The sequence below is a fragment of the Macrotis lagotis genome, chromosome 1 (genome assembly GCF_037893015.1).
Source record: "Macrotis lagotis isolate mMagLag1 chromosome 1, bilby.v1.9.chrom.fasta, whole genome shotgun sequence".
Classification (NCBI taxonomy): Eukaryota; Metazoa; Chordata; class Mammalia; order Peramelemorphia; family Peramelidae; genus Macrotis; species Macrotis lagotis.
The window spans coordinates 328,943,938-328,968,140 of NC_133658.1; the positions used below are offsets into that span (position 1 = coordinate 328,943,938).

Sequence of the window (24,203 nt, forward strand, 5' to 3'; positions counted from 1 at the left end):
CACTCACTGGGTTTCAACAAAATTCTTTTCATTATCAGTGTCATGATGAAAGTCTAAATTCAGAAGTTGTTCTGAAAAGGTGTATCTGTGGATTTCATAGAATCATTTGATCTAAATAAACTTATGTAAATAGCTGGGCTTGGATGTATAGATTTGGTGTCTAGGAAATTGATATAGAAAACTTTTAACTTTTATAAAGTGTCTGAGTACTCCATTTGTTTGATCTAAGTGCAACTTATGTATGTAAAATTTACTTGCAGTTCAGATTGATCTTTCTTTTTGAATTTTACATTTTCATTTATTTATATATTACTAAAATAGTCTTGTTGTAAGAGTAAACCTAATCCCCCCCCCACAAAAATACAAAAAAAACCCCACCTCATGGAAAATAAAATGAAAGGAAAAAAAATATGCTTCATTCTGTGTTCAGATACCATCAGCCTTGTCTCTGGGGTGGATCTCATTCTTTATCATAAATCCATCAGAGAAGTTACTTACATATTTTTTCCCACAGTTGGTATTGCTGATTATAATTCTCCCACTCTTATTTATTCTGTTTTCTTTCTCCTTCCACTCTTGTCTCTCTTTGCTATGGGGCAGCTGAGTGGAGCAGTGGACAGAGCACTGGCCCTGGAGCCAGGAGGTCCTGAGCTCACATCCCACCCCAGACTCCCAGCAACCACCCAGCCATGTGATCTCAGGTAGGCCACCCAACCCCACCACTGTGCAAAAAACAAAGTGTTGTATCCCACAATCTATCCTCTCCTCTATCATCTACACCCCCTCTTCTCCAGCCCTGTCCCCTTTCTCCCATCCCTTTTCTCTCCGTTTTCCTCTAGGGTAAAAGATTTCTATACTCTATTAAAATGTGTATGTTGTTTCCTCTCTGAGCCATTTCTGATGAGAATGAAGACTCACTTAATTCTCCTCACCTTCCCCCCTTCCAATCTGTTGAAAAAACTTTTTCTTGACTCTTTTGTGAAATATCTTAGCCCATCCTACCCCTCCTTTCCCTTTCTCCCAGTATATATTCCCTTTCTGCCCATTTTTTACTCCATCTTTAATAGTATATTATACCTTCATATTCAGCTCCCTCTTATGCCTTGTCTAAATATGCTCCTTCTAACTGCTGTAATAAATGAGAAGGTTCATAAGAATATTATCAGTATCATCTTCCCAAAAGGAACACATGCAGTTCAACATCATTAAATCCTTCATAATTTGCCCTTCCCATCCATGTGTCATCTGAGTCCTGTACTTGAAGACCAAACTTTCAAGTTCAACTCTGGCCATTTCAACAGGAATGTTTGAAATTCCCTAATTTCATTGAATATCCTCCTTTTTCCCTGGAAGAGGATGTTCAGTTTTGTTGGGTAGTTGATTCTCAGTTGCATTCCAAGCTCTCTGGATCTATTCTCCAGATCAGTTGTTTTTTTTCAATGAGATATTTTGACCTTTTCTTCTAGTTTTTCATTTTCTTAATATTTGTTTCTTGATTCCTCACAGTCATTCTCTTCCCCTTAGCTCCATTCTACATTTGAAGGAGTTGCTTTCTTCAGAGAACTGTTTTATCTCTTTTTCCATCTGGCCAATTCTGCATTTTAAGGCATTCTTCTTCATTGACCTTTTAGGTTGCTTTTTTCCATTTGACCTAAACTGGTTTTTAACATGTTTGGCATTTTTTTGTATATCCTTGACTAAGCTGCTGCTGACTTAGTTTTCCTGTTTTTCCTGCATCTCTCTCATTTCTCCTATCATTTTTTCCTCTACCTCCCTTAGTTGATTTTCAAAATCTTTTTTTGAGTTCTGCTATAGTTTGAACCTAACTCCTATTTTTCTAAGAGGCTTTGGATACAGAAGCTTGGATTTTGACATCTTCTGAGTGTATGTTTAATCCTCCTTGGGACCAAAGTAATTATATATGGTCAGGTTCCTTTTTTCCTGTTTACTCATTTCCCCTGCTTGTGTCCTGCTTTTGAGTTGTTGGAGGCAACCCTGCAAGGACCTCAGTTCCTTCAAGATCTTATGAGAGGCTCTGGCTCCTCTTGTGCCTGTGCTCTGGTCTGTGGATGACTGAAACCCTCCCCTCTGCCCTGGAGCTGTGAGGAGGGTCCCTGCTCTATGGCAATGGGGGTCCCAGACTATGACCAGGGTCTAAATATAGATGAAGCTACAGAGTCTTGTCCCAGGGATAGAGGAGAGACCTCAACAGTCTTCTCCAACCCCTTATCTTCCATGGGCTGAATTCTCTGGGAGCAGCTAGTGGATGGCTCTCTGCTGGGTGGTTCTGCAGGCCTGCTTCTGGCTGCACTGAGGGCCACAGCTACACTGAGGACCTTGCTGGCCTGGGCTCTGCACTCACTCTGGCAGAGGTTTCCCAGTTGTGCTTGGTGTTCCCTGGGTTGGGAGGTCTGGAAACTCCTTCTGCTGTCACAAGTTGGTGCCTCTAGGGACCTAGGTGCCCCATGGCTTGTTTCCAGAAGGCTGGAGCTCCTTTGCTCCCTCCTGGTGATCCTGGCTGCACTGGTGCTCCCTCCATGCCCGTGGAACAGAGCCTTCCCACGATCTTCAGGTTACCTTGGGCTGGAGAATTGCCTCACTGGGTCTTTCTATGGGTTCTGTTTTGTCTCTTGAAAATTTAGTTAGTCATAATTTTAAGGTTTTTTGAAATATTTTAGAAGAGAGCTCCTGGGAAAGCAGGTCCCCATGTCATCTCTCCACCATCACCGACCTCCCTGCCCCCCCCCATCATTCTTTTTTTTAGGCTCTTTTTTTTTTTTGCAAGGCAGTGGGGTTAAATGGCTTGCCCAAGGCCACACAGCTAGGTAATTATTAAGTGTCTGAGGCCAATTTGAACTCAGGGAGTTCTGACTCCAGGGCTGGTGCTCTATCCACTGTGCCACCTAGCCTCCCCAATCATTCTTAACATATTAATGACTCTTGCAAATAGTATCTGTTCCTCTGAGCATACACCTTCATAATTTGACACCTGGATGTAGATCTGTATTGTGTTATTGTCTCTTTAAAGTTAGCAGATGAAAGTTTCAATCAGAAATACAGCCATTAAAGGTAAATAATGCTTTTTCTTTTAGCCCCTCTGCTATGCATCTTTCTCTGCTGCTTCATAACTATATGATCTTATTTGGGTGAGGCTTCTCTTTCCTTCTTTGTTCAGTGAAAGCATTGGGATATAATTTTATCATTGTTAAATCTATTGTCTTATCCATGTGGAGGCTTTGACTGTGGGAGCCCTAGTCTGAGGGCCAAACCTAAGCCACAGAAACTTTGGCTGTGGGAGTGGCAGTCTGGGGAACTCCAAGCAGGGCTGGAGGGCCAGTTCCAGGACATAGAATTGTAGAACTTTTGACATATGAAGTTCAGGGCACTTAAAGACAATTAAGATGGCAAGGAATAATGGATTTGGAATCAGAATACCTTGGTTTGAAGCTTGGCCTTGCTGTTTTTTACCTGTGTGATATTCTTTAGGTCTTTTTCTCCTTTTAAGGAAGAGACTTTTGTTCAATTTCTTTTCAGCTCAAAGTATTTTGATCTCTTTAGGGCAAGTAAGTAACATGATCATCATTATGCTCTGAGGAATCAAGATTTAAAGTTAGAGTAAGAACTGTAACTTAGGTATTCTGATTTATTTTGGTCTAAGGTTCTTTTCCTTTAACCATACTGTCCTGCTTACATCTCTGTTATTAATTTGTTTTTATGGACTTGGACCAAGTCATTTACCATCTCTTTTTCCCTTTATTCCTCTAAAATGAGTGAGTTACTGTCCTAAATCATCTTTAAGGACTGTTCTATTTGTAATGATCTGTGTATATTGTTAACCACAAAATCATAAATGCAAATCTGATGAAATCCTTGAAGATATTATAATTGTTATTTTTTAATGCAATTTTTACTTTTATCCTTGGACTAGTTTATCTTGTTGCTTATGGACTTCATTCTTGCAGTTTTCTTTGCCCTCCATTTCTCATAAATGTCTGGGAAATAGTTCCCATTGATTATGCTGTTAACCTGAAAGAACACATGAACTTTCCTCTAAAAATTAATTGTGTTTGGGAGATGGAACCAAGATGGCAGAGTGAAGACAGGGACTTGCCCAAACTCTACCCCAAACTGCTCCAAATACCTTTAAATAATGGCTCTAAAGAAATTCTAGAGTGGCAGATACCTCAAAAAGACTAAAATAAATTTCCAGACCAAGACAACCTGCAAGATTGGCAGGTAAAGGTCTGTTGCACATACTCCGACAGGACTGCAGAACAACTGGCGCCACACCAGAGCAAACTAGTCCCAGTTATCCAGGAGCAGAAAGCAGGGAGATTTGGGTCAGTGACAGCTGTGATGATTCCTAGGTGTCTCAGCCCAGAGATTGCCTAAGACACCTTGGAAAGTCAGCAGGAAAAAGTCTGTTTCACCAGAGTGAGAGTGAAACACACACCAGATCTCAGCTGACCAGGAACAGACCCTGGGAGTCACTGAATTAGCAGAGGTAGCTCCTTCCAGAACTCTGTCCATAGTTGTAAGGGGGTCAGAAGGCAATTAATAAGGGTCTCTTTACTATCACTGAAGCAGGACTCTCTTGCTTTGCTCATATTCAGATCTGGGTCACAGGCTTGGTCCAGTTCAGGAAGAGTAGAAACACAAAAGAACTTATTTTTGGGAGTGGGGGAGAATGGGACCTTACAGTTTCAGGGCAGATAGGAGTGCTTGTGGTCATCCACAGAGCAGAGCATAGGCTGAGAGAGAAATCAAAATCTCTCCTTAGGTCATAAGACCTTAGAAGAATTGAAAACTTTCAGATCCCTAGAAACAGTTGCAAAATAGTCCAAAAGCTTGGGACAGTGTGCCCTCTACCAAGGAAATGGAACCCTGTTCTAACAGAGTAAAAATCAAGTCATAGGCTGGAGAAATGAGCAACCAACAGAAGAAAAAGCAGTCTGACCATAAAGAGTTTCTCTGGTCATAAGGAATATCAAAATATACACTCAGAAGATGACAATGTCAAAAAATTCTAAATCCAAAGCTTCCAAGAAAATAACATTTTGTCTCAGGCCATGGTAGAGCTCAAAAAGGCTTTTGGAACTCAAGGGAGTTAGAGGAAAAATTGGGAAGATAATTGAGAGTTATAGGGAAAATCATGAAAACCAACTCAGCAGTTTAGTGGAAACACCAAAAAGAATACCAAGAAAATCGACATTCACTCGCCAATCTGGTTTTTAAAATGTTATCAGTTGGGGAATGATTGAACAAACTGTGGTATATGTATGTTAGGGAACACTATTGTTCTATTAGAAACCAAGAGGGATGGGATTTCAGAGAAGCCTGGAAAGATTTGCAGGAAATGATGCTGAGTGAGATGAACAGAACCAGAAGAACATTGTACACCATAACAGCAACATGGGGGTGATGATCAACCTTAATGGACTTGCTCATTCCATCAGTGCAACAATCAGGCACAATTTTGGGATGTCTGTGATGGAGAATACCATCTGTATCCAAAGAAAGAATTGTGGAGTTTAAACAAAGACCAAAGTCTATTACCTTCAATTTTTTTTAAAAGTGTCTTATGTATTACATAATTTTGCTACCTCTAATATTTTATTTTCTCCTCAGGGATATGATTTCTCTCTCAACACATTCAGTTTCGATCAATGTATAGCATGGAAATATTGCAAAGATTATCAGACTGCCTTCTGTAGGGGGGAGGGTAGATTGTAAAATTCAAAACCTTACAAAAAATGATAGGTAGAAACTGCTATCATTGGAAAACAAAATATTAATTAAAATGAATAAAAGCAGATTGGGTCAAGGGGAAAAAGGTCCAAAAAGCCAATTAGGAGAAGAATGCCTAAAAAGGCAGATTTGACCAAATGGAAAAGGAGATACCAAAAGCTCACTGAAGAAAATAATTCCTTAAAATATAGAATTGAACAGAGAGAAGTTGATGACTTTTTGGGAAATCAAAAAACAATAAAACAAAACCAAAAGAATGGAAATGTCATTGGAAAATAATTGACATAGAAAATAAATCCAGAAGAGATAAGATGAAAATTATTGGATTACCTAAAAGTCATGATCAAAAAAAGAGCCTAGATTTCATTTTTCAAGAAATTATCAAGGAAAACTACCTTGTTATTGTAGAAGTAGAGGGTAGAATGGAAATTGAAAGAATTCACCAATCACTTCCTGAAAGAGATCCTATAATGAAAACTCAGGAATATTATAGCCAAATTGCAGAATTCTTAAGTCAAGGGGAAAATATTGCAAGCATCCAGAAAAACAATTCAAGTATTGTGGGGCCACAATCAGGATAAAGCAAGACTTAGCGACTTCCACTTTAAGGGATATCCCAGAAGGCAAAAGAGCTTGGATTTCAACCAAGAATTCAATGACCCAGCTAAATTGAACACACTCTTTCAGGGGAAAAGATGGAACTTCAGTGAAATAGGGGACTTTTCAAACTTTCCTGATGAAAAGACCAGAGCTGAACAAGAAGATTTGAACTTCAAATATGAGAGTCAAGTGAAGCATAAAAAGGTAAACAGGAAAGGGATTTAATGGTGTTGAAGTGCTTATATTCTTGTATGGGAAGATAATACTGATAATTCATATGAACTTTCTCATAGACAAGGAACATATAGGTAGGAGTTGAGTAGGAAAGGATAATATATTAAAAAGGTGAAGCTAAAGAATGGTTTATTACTTCACATAAAAGAGGCAAGAAAAAGATTTTGCAGTGTGGATGATGAGGGGGAGTGAATAAGCCTTACTCTCATTTGGAATTCGTTCAGAATGCATACTCAATTAGAGAAGTCTTGTCCTAAAGGAAAGTAAGAGGGGAAGGAATGGGGGGGGGGGGCTAGTCAGATGCAAAACACTTGAGGGACAAAGTGAAAGAAGAGAATAAATGGGAGTGAGGGAAAGAATGGAGGGAAATACAGTTAGCAATAGTAACTGTGGGAAAACAAACTGAAACAAGTTTCTCTTAAAGACCTCATTTCTCAAACAGAGAACTGAGTAAAATTTATAAAAAATGGGAGCCATTCCCCAAAAGATAGATGATCAAAAGAGATGAATAGTTTTCGGATGAGGTTATCAATGTTGTCTATGGCCATGTTAAAAAAAAAGTCCTAACTCTTGATAGAAGAAATGAAAATTAGAATAATTCTGATGTACTACTTTATACCTATTGGATTTGACTATTAGGACAAGAAGAAAATGATGCATATTGGAAGAAAGTGGGGAAGGGTGAGACATTAGCACACTTGTTGAAGTTGTGAAGTGATTCAACAATTCTGTAGAACAATTTGAAACTACTCAGAGAGCTGTAGAAAACTTTGCCCTTTGACTTAGCAGTGCCACTAGTAGGTCTATATTCTAGAAGGGATGAAAAACATGTATAAGAATATTTATAACAGCTCTTTACTGGTCGGTTGGGGAATGACAACACATTGTGGTGTGTGATTATGATGGGACACTATTCTGTAAGAAATGATGAGTAGGATGCTCTCACTAAAACCTGAACTTATATGAGTAGATGCAGTGGGAAATACACTATATACAGAATAATAATATTGTAGGATGATCAGCTGAATGATTTACTTTCCTCAGCAATTCTGTGATACAAGACAACTCTGAAGGATAAAAAATACTATCCATCCCCAAAGACAGAGTTGACTGTGTCTGAAAACAAAGTGAAACATCATTTTTTTTAAACTTTTATTTTTTGAGGTTTCTCTTTTTTTGGGGGAGGGGACAACATGACTATTATGGTAAATGACTACAAATTTATCCTATATCAAGTAATTTGCTTTCTCAATGAAGGGAAGTAGAGTGGGAAAAAGGGAGAGAATTCAGAATTCAGAGTTTTAAGAATGAATGTTAAAATTTGATTTTACATGTAACTGGGGAAAAATGAAATATTTAATATAAATTTTAAAAAATAATTGATCTCATGTTTGATAGTACCTTTTTTTAAAAGACAAAACAGTTTCCCTTCAGCATGCATTGTCTCAAGAGGCTTGTAATAGCAAGGACCTAAGAAATAATTACTATGTGAACTTAAATGTTCAAGATAACATTAATAATTATCCGGGATGAGGAAAGTTCATAGGAACAAATTGAGGGGTTCCAGACTAGAGTTCTTCCTTACTTTAATGTTATATATTTAGGTATTGAGGTAGATAGAGCTCTGGACCTGGAGTCAGGAAGATCTGAATTCAAATCCAGCCTCAGAAACCTTGGCCAAGTCACTTAGCCACTGCCTCAGTTTCCTCAGCTGAATGGAGGCTAGAGAGACCTAGGAAGATACTTAAAGCAGAGAGACTAATCAGATGATGGGATCAGTATCAGAGGAGAGAATGGAGTTTATGGGAGATATTTTGAAGGTAGAAAATGACATGACTTAGCAACTGACTGAATATGGAGGATGAGAGTAGTTTAGGATGATGAGTTGTGAGCTTACATCACTGGGAATATTTAATAATAAAGAAGCTAGGAGAGGGGAGTGTGTTTCAATGGGTAGAGGTCAAGGACCTGTGTTAAGATCTGCATTTAAATTGTCTACAAGACATATTTTGAGATATCCAGTAGTCAGTTGGACATGTGAGATTGACTGGTGAAGTCTGTGGACTGCTTCTCAAAATATTTTTAAATATCTAAAATAAAAATATAGGATTAGAAAGAAAACTAGGAAAAAAAGGTTCATTAATCCCAGTATAGGAAGGAACCCTTATCCCCAAGTAATGGGAAATCCTTGAAGGTCTTGAATAAGAGAGTGGTAGGGTCCAAAATAAATAAGTTTGGTATAGTATAGGAGTTTTGAGTTTGGAGGCAAGAAGGTCTGAGTTCAGATGTAGCCTTTTACTTTTAAAAGTAAAAGTTTGGGTAACCATGGGTAAGTCACTTAAACTTTCTGAACTTGTTTCCTTATCTGTAAAATGGATATGGTGATAATCATGAGGTTGTTTTGCTCAAGTGGAGTAACATTTTAAAATGTTTTGCCAACTTTAAATGATACATCAAAGTGTTATTTTTTTTCATTGGACAGCCTCAAGCAGATAGAAAAGTTGTTCAATTTTTACTGCATTAACCTTCAGTCCTCAATCTCTAAATTAGGGGTAGAGATCTTGGACCTGTTCTATATGACACCCTTGGCTTGAGTTAATAGGTTTATTAAGGGATAAGTGTGACCTATCGAGGCCTGAGAATAATTTTTTTTCAGTAGATTGCTGTCTTATTTCTGTCAAAAACATGATGTTTTAGGCCACCATTTCCTCATTTCTTTCTCACAGAAACCTTGGTCTCTTCCAGCTATGATGAATGAGCATTTTATCTTTTCAGGGCTCAGTCCTCTGTAACTTTTTCAGCTGTAACCAAACTGGCCTACTACATCATCTTTCCCTGTCTCTCCAGTTCCAACACCCATTTATGTCTTGTTTTGCTCCATTAGAATCTTAAGTTTTTTCAGGGCAGAGACTATTTTGCTGATATGTGAATCCTGAAGTACTTTTTAAAAAAAAGATTACCTATATTTATTAAAATAGGTTCAAGTTTTCTATTTCTAATTTTAAAAAATCAGCTGACATTACCTTTTTTATGTTTTTGAGGGTGAGGAATACTGCACACCTGGTTAAGGTCTCTTTTGTGTCCTTCTGATCTGTTTTCTTTTTTTGCTTCAACAATTCATAATAATATTATGCTTTATGCTTTCTGTTAATATTAAAAATGTTTCTAGTCATTTGAATTTTCTTCAAATTATTCGTCTACTTATAACTTTTAAGTTTCAAAAAGTTTCTAAAAGGGATTCTAAATTATTTGTGTTGATTCTTGATCATATATATATATACATATATATATATATATATATGTTATAACAAAACCTTTTATATTAGGTGAAAATGTAAGTACAGTTCTATGTCAAATACAAGGATTAGGAACCAAAATTCTGTCATAGAGTCTGTAAATTTTGTCCAAGATCACACCTAATAAGTGTTGAGTTCAAAGTTCTTTCCAATCCACCTTGCAAACTCCTGTACTAAATGAATGTGGTAGACTGGTAGACAGTAAATGGTGAAGGAGAAAGTATTCAGAGGAAGTTAAAATTTATACAGTTACATAAATAGGGCTTTCTAGATTGGGGAAACCAGTTAGAAAAAAAATGAAAAAAAATGTGTGAGGTAGTACATAGGGACAATGATTAGACCAGTTTGGCAGAAACATACTTGAGTATCCCAAAACATGCCAAGTACTCCACAGAATTCTTTCTTAAATAATGATTCCTGAAGAATATATTAACAAAGCTATGCAGGTAGATTGTTTTTGAAGCTTTTTTTTTTTTTTTTTTTTTGCAAGGCAAATGGGGTTAAGTGGCCTGCCCAAGGCCACACAGCTAGGTAATTATTATTAAGTGTCTGAGGCCAGATTTGAACTTAGGTACTCCTGACTCCAGGGCTGGTGCTCTATCCACTGTGCTACCCAGCTGCCCCAATGAAGCTGTTTAAAGAAAGATTTTGAGTTTTGCAGTTTTATCCCTATTCTTGCTTCCCTCCCCCTATCCCCCACAGAAGGCATTCTGTTAGTCTTTACATTGTTTCCATGGTATACATTGATCTAAGTTGAATGTGATGAGAGAGAAATCATATCCTTAAGGAAGAAAAATAAAGTATAAGAGATAGCTGGAGTTTTTTTGAAAGAAACAAAATTCACCTACCATAAGGCTCAGATCCCACCCAATATCCCTTCCATTTCTTATTTTATTACTTAGCTTTATGATACCTAAAGATTTATGTAATCTTAGAGCTTACCTTAGATATTATCAGATCTAGTGGCCTCATTTTATTGACCAAAACTTTGGGACCTAGAGTGATAACTTTCCCCTGACCCAAAGAAATATGAAGATTTTATGTATAAGCATATATGGATATTTTTATTCCCTTATTGGGGGGGGAATGCCACATCTTTTGTGCTCTCTCAGTTGAACAGATTCTAAATGAGTGCTGGTCTATTTGGTGTAACATGTCAAATTGTGTACTCCTGTATAATAGATAGTCCTAAGCCCCTAAACTTAGAGAAACTGTTATACTTACCTGGTATAGTATTGTTTGTCCTTCATTTTTGAAGAAGACTGACATCAGGGAGGTGATGCCATGAAAAGCATGTGAACTGGTTTTGAGTTGGGGGGGTGTTGCTGTGCTAAGGAGTCAGCTGGGTCCAGTTACCAGATATGATTCAGTACGACTGGAGATGGCCCTGGATGCAAGGCAATCAGGGCTTAAGTAACTTGTCCAAGGTCACACAGCTAGAAATGAGGCTAGATTTAAACTTGGATCCTCCTGACTTTAGGGTCAGCACTCTAGCCACTGCCATCTAGCTGCCTACCTACCAGGTACTTTGCCTACAGATAAAACAGAATGTTTTCATGATTTTTCATAAGATTCTTGACTTGAAAAGAATTTTGAACATAAAATATTTAGAACAAAAGACCATGGAAGGTAAGAACTAGAGGAGAATAAGTGTTAAGTCTTAAAGTGACTTTACAAAAACTAACTCTACCTGAGACCTAGGCAGAGGGATTTGGATTACTCAAGGTTGTTCAGCAAGTGACAAAACTATGAATACAAACCAGATCCTCAGATTAGTGCTTTCTTAACTATACCACCCTGCCTTTGTTGCCACTCTCTTTTGTTTGTGGATATTGCTTTGAAATTTTGATGAAAGTAATTTCAAATCTTTAGGCATTTCAGAAATATTTATTGTAATCAAATCAATTCATGTTTATTCACCTTCCTTGGAGGCCTCAAGGAAAATAATAGGGATAATAGGAGATTAAAAGAAGGATATCCCCAGCAGTAGGCTCTAGGGACCATCTGTGTCACAAGGAGACAGATATGACAGAGATGCTAGATGGGGATCCTAGCTCTTATTCTTACAGATTTCTATTAGGGAAGGGTACAGTTTTTTGATTTGGAACACACCCATTCCACATGGGCAACTGGGTGGCTCAGTGGATAGAATGCTGGTCCTGGAATCCTGAGGATCTGAGTTCAAATACAACCCTTAGCTATGTGAATCTGGGCAAATCATTTAACCCTATTTGTCTCAGTTCTTCATCTATAAAGTGAGCTAGAGAAGGAGATGGAAAACTATTCTAGTATTTTCTCAAGAAATTTCCAAAGGAGGTCATGGAGAGTTTGTACATGACCAAAACAAGTCAACAAAGCATCCCAGGTATAACAATATTTTGGGCAAATTAGTCTCATTTAGCTTCCTTATCATGGAATTCTGAAAGTGAAATTATGTATCAAATAGCTTTGCGGACTGGCTAGGTGGTACAGTGGATAGAGCACTGGCCCTAGAGTCAGGAGTACTTGAGTTCAAATCTGACCTGAGACACTTAATAATTACCTAGCTGTTTGGCCTTGGGCAAGCCACTTAACCCCATTGCCTTGCAAAAAAAAAAAACAAACCTAAAAAAAAGAGCTTTGCAAACATTTGGTTAATATAGTATAAATTTGAACTATTATCAATGTCTTTACTATAAATAGAAAAAGAAAAGATGAAAGTAACTTTTTTTTCCTTTTGACCTTGAGTAGAATATTTTGTTGTAGAAAGGTTATAAAGGGTTTCTTGACTTATTTGTGGGCCCTTAGTCTTTAGTTACGGTTACTCTGTTAGCTAAAAATTGGCTTATTTTCTCTTTTAACTTCTTGGATTAAACAATGTGGTGTGTTTTTTGTTGTTGTTTGTTTTTGGTAGAAAAAGCCTATTGTAACATAGAAATCTGGAGGGGAGAGGATATTTATTTGGCAGTCAGTCAACATTTTATAAGCTACAATTTTCCTTTGAATAGCTAGTGGTTTGGTAGGTCTGTAATTTGTGGTTTTCTGAACTTGTAAAATGATTACACGTATTTAAAAATGACCGTATCATTTTAAAGTTTTCAACAGCAGATGAATGTTAACCGTGTTATATCAAGTCCATTGTTAAATTCCATGATTTAATTTAATTTGCATTCCTGATTGAAAAGATAAATCCTTCCAGCTTTGATAAATCAAAAGAAATAGGAACATGGTCATGTAATTCTGGCAGAATTCCTTCCTAGCCATGTTGTTGTATTCCTTAGCCACAGCTGTCTGTTGTTATTATGTAGTGTGTGGGTTTGTTTGGTTGTTTTTGGTGCCCTTTGGGATATTTAGTGGGGAATGTGGTCATTTTCATTTGTGATAGAGTTGAATGTCTTAAAGATTCAAAGGATCATAGAATGTCAGTGCTGCAAAGGCCTTTAGAACATAGAATGTCAGACCTAGAAGGGGTCACAGGAAAGTAAACTGATTTCTAGTCAGTTATCCTTTCCTTTTAAAAAATTAATATTTTATTTTTCCCCAATTATGTGTAAAAACAATTTTTAATATGTTAAAAAAAATTTTGTTCTGGTTATCTCTCTCTTGTCTGTTTCCCCCATTGAGAAAAGTAATTTGATACATGACTGCACATGTGCAATCCTTAAAACATTTCTATGTTACACATGTGAAAGTAAACACAAAAAAATCCCCAAGGAAGATAAAGTACAGAAACGTATGCTTCGATCTACATTCACATTTTGTCAGTTCTTTTTCTATGGCTAGCTTTTTTTTTTTTTATCATAAGCTCTTCAGAATTGTCTTGGATCACTGTACTGGTAAGAGTAGCCAATTCATTCATAGTTGATCATTGTACAAAATTGTTTTTTACTGTATACAGTGTTTTTCTGTTTCTGCTCATTTCACTTCACTCATATCTTTCCATTTTTTTCTGAGAATATCCTGTTCATTCTGTTAAAGCACGATACTATTCCATTACAGTCAACAGCTTGTTCATCCATTCTCCAATTGATGAATGTCCCTTCAATTTTCAATTCTTTGCCACTAAATATTTTTATACATATAAATTCTTTTCCTTTTTATTTTTTATCTCTTTGGGATATAAACAATATTGGTATTGCTTGGTCAAATTCTATGCATAGTTTCATAGTCTTTGGGCAGAGTTCCAAATTGCTCTACAGAATGATTGAATTTATATACAACTTCACCAATAGTATTTTCCCATATCCTTTCCAACATTTGTCATTTTCTTTTTCTGTCATTTCAGTCAGTTTAGTCTGATAGGTGTGGAGTGTTAGCTCAGAGTTGTTTTCATTTGTATTTCTTTAATCAGTAGTAATATAGACCATTTTTTATATGGCTATGGATAATCACAGTTATTTTATTTGAAAACTGTGTTTTCAGGGGAGCAAAGTGGCACAGTGGAAAGAACATTAACCTTGGAGTCAGGAGGACATGAGTTTGAATCTAACCTCAAACACTTGACTCTAGCTGTGTGACCTTGAGCAAGTCATGTAATCTGAGATTGCCTTATATCCAGGGCCATCTCCAGTTGTCCTGATTCATATCTGACCACTAGACCCAGATAGCTTTGGAAAAGAAAGTGAAAGTGGTGACTTAGTACAGTACCCCCTCACTCAAATCTAATTCATGTGCTTGTCATGGCATGAAGGACCTTCGAGTATCATCATCAACCTTTATCAGTTGAGGAATGGCTTTTAGTTATATAACTTTGATTTACTTCTCTATATATTAAGAAATGAGGTCTTTATTAGAAACTTAATCAGTTATGATCACTAACTCTATAATTCCCTCCATCCTCTTGTCCTACGATTTTACATTTCACCCAGTGTTTTGCTTCTGACTTTTTCCTCCCCTAATCTACCTTTCCTTCTAATAGGCCTTCTTTACCTTCCCTCCCTTTTTTCTTATCCCCTTTTCTTTTCACTTTTTTGTAGGTAAGAAAGGTTTCTTTACCTAGCTGAGTGGGTATGTTACTCTCTCTGAACCAGTTCCATTGAGAGTAAGGTTCATGTGCTCTTGCTCCTCTCCCCCCAAAGCTTGCCCTCCACTATAAAGGCTTTTGCACCTCTTTTATTTCAGATAATTTACCCCACCCTACCTCTTCCTTGTCCATCAGTCTCACCCCTCAATATTATTTTTTTAGATAAACATCCCAATATATGTATATGTTTATGTTTGTGTGTGTGTGTGTGTGTGTGTGTGTGTGTGTATTTGGCAAGACAGTGGAGCTAAGTGTCTTGCTCAAGGCCACATAGCTAGGTTGCATTTGAACTCGAGTCTCCTGATTCCATCTGATTCCATGGCCTATCCATTGTACCACCTAGCTGTCCCCATCCCATTATATTCACCTCATACCTGTGTGTGTACTCCTAATTGTCCTAATAATGAAGAAAGTTTTTAAGAATAACAAGTATTGTTTTCCTATATAGGATATAAACCATTTAAAATTGAATTCCTTGGGAGTTCTCTTTCCTATTTACTTTTCTATGTTTTTTTTCCTGAAGGATTATACTCAGTTTTGTTGGGTTTGTGGTTTTTAGTTCTAATCCTAGCACCTTTGCCCTCTGGAATATCATATTTCAAACCCCTATGATCCTTTAATATAAGAACTGCAAAATCTTGTGTTTTCCTGATTTTGACTCCACAATATTTGAATCCTTTCTTTTGGACTCTTTGTAGTGTTTTTTTTCCCTTGACTTGGAAGCCTTGGAATTTGACTGTCCCGGGACTTTACATTTTGGGATCTCTTTTAGGAGATGATTGGTGCTTTTTTCCATTTCTATTTTCTCCTTTGGTTCTAGCATATCAGGTCAGTTTTCCTTGGTAAGTTCTTGAAAGGTGACTTCCATTGTGATAATAAATATTTTCTTGTACTTTTTTAAAAAATTTTGTTTTGTTTCTTGATGTCTGGAAGTCCTGATTCTCATCCTCCTTTTCCTTTTGGCTGGTTATACTTTTTAGGTTTTTGCAAGGCAAATGGGGTTAAGTGGCTTGCCCAAGGCCACACAGCTAGGTAATCATTAAGTGTCTGAGGCCGGATTTGAATTCAGGTACTCCTGACTTCAAGACGATGCTCTATCTACTGCACCACCTAGCCGCCCCTAGTTATACTTTTTAAGGAGTTCTTTTTCCTCTCCTTCTCTTTGGCCAATTCCACTCTTTGAGATATTATTCTCTTCAGTGGATTTTTGTGCTTCTTAACCATTTAGACTATTCTGTTTTTTAAGGTATTAATTTCTGCAGTATTTTTCTTATGATCTAGAGAAAGATTTTTATTATACTCTTGGCCTCTGAGTGACTTTTTTTCTATCCTGGACTAAGGTCCTAGTTCTCATGCAGATGTAAGCTCAGACATGCTAGTGCTCCTTTTTGTTCCAGTAGTGCCAGCAAAGGACTCCTGTAATATTCTTCTAACTAACTTGTCTGATGACCTTATTAGTCTTTGAATTGAGAGGTTTGGAAGCTGCCACAGCCATGACTTATGCCCCTCAGCCCTGGTTTGCTGGAGTGCATTCCACTCACACCCAGGTTTGACAGACGTTTTCTGCAGACCTTCTTGTCTTTGGCTGGAAAATTGTTTCATCTCAAACCTATTGTGGATTTTATCATTCTGGAATTTGCTTTGGGGCATTATTTAAAGATATTAGGAGAAATTTTGGGGAGAGCTCTGGCACCTGGCTTTTTCACTACCATATTGATTCTACCTCCCCCAGTTGTCTTTTCCTTGGGCAGTCATCATGGGAGTTTTATAAGATATTTGAATTTTAATTTTGTACATTACCAATTAAATATTATGCATTTATTCATATTGTTTATGAATAGCATAAATTATGAAAATTGTGAATGCGTTTTTTCCTTTTATGTTTGGATCTAGGTCACTTAAATCCTAAATGAAAAATTGTAATGTTTGTTGAGCAGTATTTTTTTCATTGTTGGTCAGATAAATTATTGCATTTTATAACAAAAAAATTTTATAGCTTTAAAAGTTTAATTGCTAAATACATATGTTTATAGACTTTTCAATCCCTTCAAAGAGGAACTTTTCTTAAATATAAGAATAATCTTGTATTGTCCTCTCCTGCTATTGGTTTATCTATGTTTCAGAGAGGTGGCTATGGATTGCATTTAGGATTCCCTTTTTTTTTAAAATGGGAGTATTTCTTTTTTTTTTCTTTTCTTTTTTTTTTTTTTTTTTTTGCAGGGCAAACAGGGTTAAGTGGCTTGCCCAAGGCCACACAGCTAGGTAATTATTAAGTGTCTGAGACTGGATTTAAACCCAGGTACTCCTGACTCCAGGGCCGGTGCTTTATCCACTACATCACCTAGCTGCCCCCTGGAATATTTCTGTTGGAAAGATGAAATTAACAAAATTGTTAATGGTCAGCTCCACTATACTTATTACAAAAATCTACCTGATGATGAGAACAACTTTTTAAAGAACCTTTTATTTTTGACTGTTTTGCTCAATGAAATTTGATTTGTTAACCTCTGAGAGCTGTCTTTGAATTCTCAGGAATATATTTTTACAATTAGATTTTAAAAATTGAAATGAAACTTAAGATGTATATCTCTCCCTAGCTAATTGAAGTTAACTTCCAAAGGATTTGTTTCATACATAGTTTACTAGTTAAATTTCATAAAAAATTTTTTCTCTCACCAAACTGTTTTCATTTCATAAAACTTTTCTTTATTATTACTGTCATCAAATTCTGTTTTCATTGCCTTATGGTGTAGAGGCGAACTTTTGTTCTTGGATGCCATACCAATAAAAGACTTTTTAGTAGGCACTAACAGGCTTATTTGAATACTGGCCATGGCAGTATGTGAAGACTGACCTAGATAGATTCAGAGAGGCTTAATATTAGCCTTCTGTAATGTGATTTGGAGATGACCAGGAAGAAGAGGCCAAAATCATAGAGGAGGTGTAAACTGATCTATCAGAGCCTAGGGTGGTTTCAGGGTATGGAATTTTAAAAATCCATATGTTTGAAATAATTGATCCTTTGAGATCTCCATTGGTGTAGAATGATCATTGATCTGGCAGTCCTGCTTCCATGACATTGAAGTCATTACACTTTTTTGAACCTCTATTTTTTTAAAATAAAATGAATATGTTAAACCAGATGAGCCTCAGAGCCTCTTGTAAAGAGAAGGAATTGAGAATGTTGAAGGAACTGGGAATCTGTAACCAGAAGAGAAGTTTTGAGAGTGAGGATGCTGGTGAAAGCTACATTGCTGTCTTTTGACTATTTGAATGAGTGTTATTTGTTTTTGCAAGGCAAATGGAGTTAAGTGGCTTGCCCAAGGTCACACAGCTAGGTAATCATTGTCTGAGGCCGAATTTGAACTCAGGTACTCCTGACTCCAGGGCCAGTACTCTATCCACTGTGTCACCTAGCTGCCTCAATGAGTGTTATTTGAAATAAAATTAGACTTTTTCCTTGATGACAAAACCAGAAGCAAAGAGTGGAAGTTTCAGATAAGCAGATTTAGGGTTGAGATTTTTTAAACATAATTGATACAAATGTTAAATTTTAGATAGCAGTCGGTGAAAATGAAGATGCAGTGTTTTTAAAGTATAAAATGAAATTTAACGAAGTAATTATTTTGAAATATTAAAATATATTTTAAAAATCCAGATTCTTGAACCTCAGTTTAAGAACTGTACTATTGCATATTTCGGTATTTGAAACACTATTAAAAGCTCATGCTGTGTAACAATCAATGCTGCTTCTTTTGAATTCAGAGGCAGATGCAGAGGATTATTGAGTCTTGGAAAAGTGACTGAAGAAGACCTTAGGGACACAGGTAGTATTTTTATTATTGCTTCTTAATTGATGACAAATGCTTCAGAAGAAGATTTAGAAAATGAGAAGTTAGTTAAGAAAATAGTGTTTGGGGGCGGCTAGGTGGCACATTGACTTAGAGCACTTGGAGTCAGGAGTACCTGAGTTCAAATCTGGCCTCAGACACTTAATAATTACCTAGCTGTGTGGCCTTGGGCAAGCCACTTAACCCCATTGCCTTGCAAAAAAGTAAAAAATATAAGAAAATAGTGTTTGACAAGTACTACCAATCACAATGACTGTACTTGACTGTTTTGGGGGTATTCTGTTTTAGGCCAGTAATTTGGAGTTTTGAGAAACAATATGTGTCAAAACAAAATGTAACAAGAAAAAGGAGCTACTTCTATCTATCCATATGAAAGAAGAATAATAGCTGTATAGATTTCCAGAAACCAGCAAACAGAATCCTAGAAAAGGACTTAATATGTATGTATGTATGTATGTATGTATCTGTAAAGAAATTCATCAAGTTTGGGTAAAAAGGAAAGTGAACTAGAGAGGTCTGAGTGCAAGGAGGCAAATTTGACCTTGTAGCTGACATTGTGTCTTGGTGAAATGAATTTTTTATTATGGAAGTATGACTGTAAAAGCATATATATACTTCATTCAAAAGGAACAGCATAAGTAAAGAGGGCAAAGTCATATAGCATTACGTGCTTTTAAAAATAATACTTCATTTTTCCAACTGCAAGCATTGGTGATTTTTACCAATCATTTTTTCTTTGAAAGGTTTTGAGGTTCCCACTTTTTTCCCCCCTTCTTCCCTTCCTTCCCTGCTAGGTTGTAAGAGAAGAATCGAATCCAAACAGAAAAAGAAAACATAGAGGAAAAAAATTGACATTAATACGTAAGACAACTTTAAAAAAAACATTTAAACACAGTTTCTTCTCTGGATTTGGATAGTATTTTCTATCACTATTATTTTAAAATTTTCTGATTATTGTACGCCTGAGATAAATAGGTCATAGTGGATCATCATCTCATGTTGTGGTGGTAGTGGTGGTGGTGGTGGTGGTGGTGGTGGTGGTGGTTGTTGTTGTTGTTGTTGTTGTCCAGGGTCTTCGGAAGAGCCATCCCTTATTATTTCTTAGTGAACAATAGTGTTCTTTCACATTCATATACCATAATTTATTCAGCTATTTCCCAGTTGATGGATATTCCCTCATTTCCAATTCTTTGCCACTACAAAAAAGAGCTGCTATGAATATTTTTGTATATGTGGGATTTTTATCCTTTTTTCGAGATCTCTTCAAGATATAGACCCAGTAGTGGTATTGCTGAATGGTATGCACATTTTTATTGTTCTTTGGGCATAATTCCAAGTTGTTCTCTAGAAAAGTTGGATCAGTTCACAATTCCCTTAACAATGCATTAGTGTTCCAGTTTTCTTAAATTCCTTTCAGTATTGATCATTTTCCTTTTTAGTAATATTGGCCAATCATAGGTGTGAGGTGGTACCTCAGAGATATTTTAATTTGCATTTCTGTAATCAATACCAAATACCATTCTATGTTATAAAGCTGTTTCTTACTTGAGAGAAAACAGGGACCATAGGAGACTGAGGTGAAGACAGAGGACTGAAATAAATTTGGGTGAAGATTGTTCGAGGTGAAACAGGAACAATATTATTATTGATATAGAACACTGACCTCCCAAAGAAGAGAAATATGTTACCCCTGCAAGCCTGGCATGGAGACATGATAAAGTAGGAATATTAGAGAATTTAGTTTCTTATGAATCATTTGGGGCACTCTTACTGCCAAATGTTAAGCAACTAAATGATTTCTTGACCTGTTTTATAATTAGTATTTCATCCTTCAAAAAGTGGAGGAACCAAGAAACAGAGATTCCATTCTGGATATAATTCTAACTAATTGGCTAGAGTGAAATTTTGGGTACCTTATACAGGCGTATGACCACTTTGCTTAGAAGGAAGGAGAAAGGGGGCAGCTAGGTGGTGGAGTGGATAAAGCACTGGTTGTGGAGTCAGGAGTGTACCTGGGTTCAAATCTAGTCTCAGACACTTAATAATTACCTAGCTTTGTGGCCTTGGGCAAGCCACTTAACCCCATCTGCCTTGCAAAAATCTAAAAAAAAAAAAAAAAAAAAAGAAGGAAGGAGAAAAAATTGGGAACAAAATTTCTTTTAAATAAATTCTTTTCAGCAAATGAAAAAGTACCTTCACTGTCTTCTCTTCCCTCTTCCCATTGAAAAAGCAAAAATAAAACACCTATGGTAAATATTCAGAATCAACACAACAAATTCTTGAATTGTTCATGTACCAAAAAATGTCTCATTTTCTACTTTGAGTTCACCTCGGTATTGAGAGTTAGGCAGCATGTTCTATCATGAGTCCTCTCGAATTATGGTTGGGCATTGTGTTGATCAGAGATTTTAAGTCTTCTAAGGTAGTCTTTATGATGTTTTCTTCATTATTGTATAAATTGTTCTGGGTCTGCTCATTTCTCTGTTTCATTTCATTTTTCTTCCAAGGTTGCTCTGAAAGCTTCATTATTTCTTTTAACAGGAAAATAATAGTCCATAACATTCATAAACCACAACTTGTTTATTGACTACACCAATATTATTGGTATCCACTTATTATTGCATCCACTTTGATGGACATTCCCTTATTTTCTAGTTCTCTGCTGTTATAAAAAGCTGCAAATATTTTGGTACATATGAATTCTTTTCCTCTTTCTTTGATAACTGAGAATGGTATAGGATTTCCAGTAGTGGGTTAAAAGGTTCATTTTTGTTGTTCTGTCATTTAAGTCCTATCTGACTCTTTGACAACATAGGATCATTGTTTTTGTTATGATTAACATACTTATTGTAATCATTGAATTACTTCTGTACTCCTGATATAAATAAATCCACCCTGGCAATCTGTGTAATATTTTATTATAGTATCTTTGCTAACATTTTCTTAAAATTTTTATATCAGTATTCATTAGGAATATTGGACTATAGTTTTTCTTTTCTATTTTTGGCTCTCTCTGGTTAGGCATTAAGATCATATTTGTATAAGAAATTTGATAGAATCCATTCTTCTCCAACTTTTAACAAATAGATTTCAGTGTTTATTAGCTGTTGCATGTAAATTCACCTGATTCTGGACTTTTAAAAAAATTCTTATGACTTAACATTTTTTCCCTTTGAGTGGGAGTGTTTTATTTCTCATTCTGTTAACCTAGTCATCTTAAATTTTTGTAAATATACATTTCCTTTAGATTTTCAGTTTTTAGTTTTATAATTGGGCAAAACCAGTATGTTCTCTTTATTCATTTACTTTGAATTCACTTTTCATTTTTGATATTTGCAATTTGATTTATTTTTTTAAAATCTTTGTTAATTAATGGTTTGTTACTTTCAAGAATTAGCTCTTCATTGCTAATTCAGATTCATTTTTGCTTCCAGTATTATTGAATCTCATCAATTTTTAGGATTTCTATTTTGGTATTTAATTGGGTTTTTAAATGTATTATTTTTTTGGTTTTGGTTTTTTAATTGCATGTCCTCTTTTTTTCTCTTTTGTTGATGAATGTATTTTAGAGATGCATATTTTTCTTTATAGTCTTCTTTTTTCAACAACTTTGGTTTGAAGAATAGGTTTAGGAGGAGTAATGCATAGAACAGGGGTAAGAAGCAGGAAATAAGGGAGGAATGGAAAAATTTCATAGGACAAGGAAAGTATAGCATTTGTAGGTCATGGTAAGGATCACCATCTGTTTGTAACTGAAGTGAACTGAAGTTGTATGGATTAGGCAAGTTTAGGTTGCTAAGTTAGAAGATCTTGTAGGTTGTGATCTTCTGACCTTCCCCATCATGAACGTCCTTTATGTCCTTTAGTTTTTCTGTTTTCAAAGTGAGGCACCTGTAGATAAAGTGGTTCAGATGGGGATTGATTTTTGGCAGAGGACAGTGGAGCTCTTGATGTATGACTTAACCCACTGCCTTTACACATTTGCATTTCATTTATCTCATTTATTTTTGAGGCATAAATTATCATTGGTAATATAGTTTGGTTGTATGCTGCAACCTTTTTTTTTTTATCTAATATGCATCTTTCATTTCCTATTGTATCACCTGAAAGTGTAATACTTCTCAATATGGTAGTAGTTTTGGATTGACTTAGTTGGTAACCAATAGGATAGAATATGAAAGTATTCCACAAGTGGAAATTGAATTTTCTAGTAGAAAGGGTTCCTTTTTTTTACTTGAGGTGTATGTGAAGGGGGAATGTCAGTGAAATATTGAATGCTATTAACTTTAGTGTTGACCATCAAAGAAGGCAGAGATTAATGTGAGCAGAGTATTCTGGAACTCTTTTTTGGAGAATAGTGGGTTCTTGAGTTTTTATATAGCTCTTGATCTAGAGCTGGATGGACTGTTAGAAGCCATCCATTCATTCCACTCCTCCAATTTATACATGAGGAAACTGAAGCCCAGGGTTTAGATTTGATCGTGATCACATAGTTCATATTAGAAGTAAATTTTGAAGCTAGGTCTTCAAGATTCCAGTTATTATTCTTTCCTCTTTACTATATTTACTTTAATCACAACAACCTTGGGGTGAAGGATATTGTGAATATGAATTTGCTTTTTACATTGACCTAAGTCAACTTGGCCCTTCTTCTTGTTGTCTGAATTCTCAAACCTTTGGGATCCAAACACATCAACTCTGTTTACCCTTTTCAGATACTTGAAGATATTTTTTACTTTTCTCCCCAAGTCTTATTTTTTGAACTTTAAATAATCTTCTGTTACTCTAATCTTTTCTTTTTTTATGGTTTGATTTCCAATCCTCTAGTCATTCTGGTCACTAATCTCTCCTTTATGTACTTCTGCTTATCAATATTCCTTCCTAAAATATTGTTCATTTTTCTCATTTGGAAAAAAAGAGGGGATAGATGATATCCTTTCATTTTAACATGCTGTGATTTAAAGAGATAATTAGTTCTTGGAGCTAGAAGAAATAGTCAACTTTCCACCTAAAGTAGAAATTTCTTTGGCAGAGAATAGTTATTTGGACAATAGACACAATGCCATACAGGAGAGATTTTCCTAATTGATCTCTCAGCAATGAAATCAATACATTGAACTTTTTTTTGGGGGGGGGTCTAGTTTCTTGATTTCATTACATTAACTCTCCCTTCAGTAATGCAGCACATTTTAATTTATAGTCTTATTTGTCTGGGTCACTAAGTTTGATTTGCCTAGGGTCAGATAACCATTAAATGGCAGTTTGAACATGAAACTTGGTTTTTCTGACTTAAGCCAGTCAAAATCTCTGTGTGCAATTTCATACTGCCTCTCTCATTGTATATAGCAGATGCCTAATGTATAATCTTAGCATTCATGGGACACTAGATATTTACATTCTTCACTATAAGTTGTATGAAGTTTAAATTTAATTGAATGTTGATACTTAAGCAATCTAAGTAAGGCTCTGAAT

At 36.0% G+C, this 24,203-nt stretch overlaps 1 protein-coding gene across 9 annotated transcripts in view; it reads left to right on the forward strand.

Annotated features, from left to right (window-relative positions):
* Positions 1–24,203, forward strand: part of STRBP (spermatid perinuclear RNA binding protein) — a 143,371-nt gene that overhangs the window by 21,386 nt on the left and 97,782 nt on the right. For 6 of the 9 annotated variants that reach the window (XM_074211629.1, XM_074211622.1, XM_074211621.1 and 3 more), the window contains one exon: positions 601–701. The exons of the other annotated variants lie outside the window; for them this stretch is intronic. The gene's annotated coding sequence lies outside the window, so the exon portion shown is untranslated. The remainder of the gene's footprint in view (positions 1–600; positions 702–24,203) is intronic. 9 annotated transcript variants of the gene reach the window in all.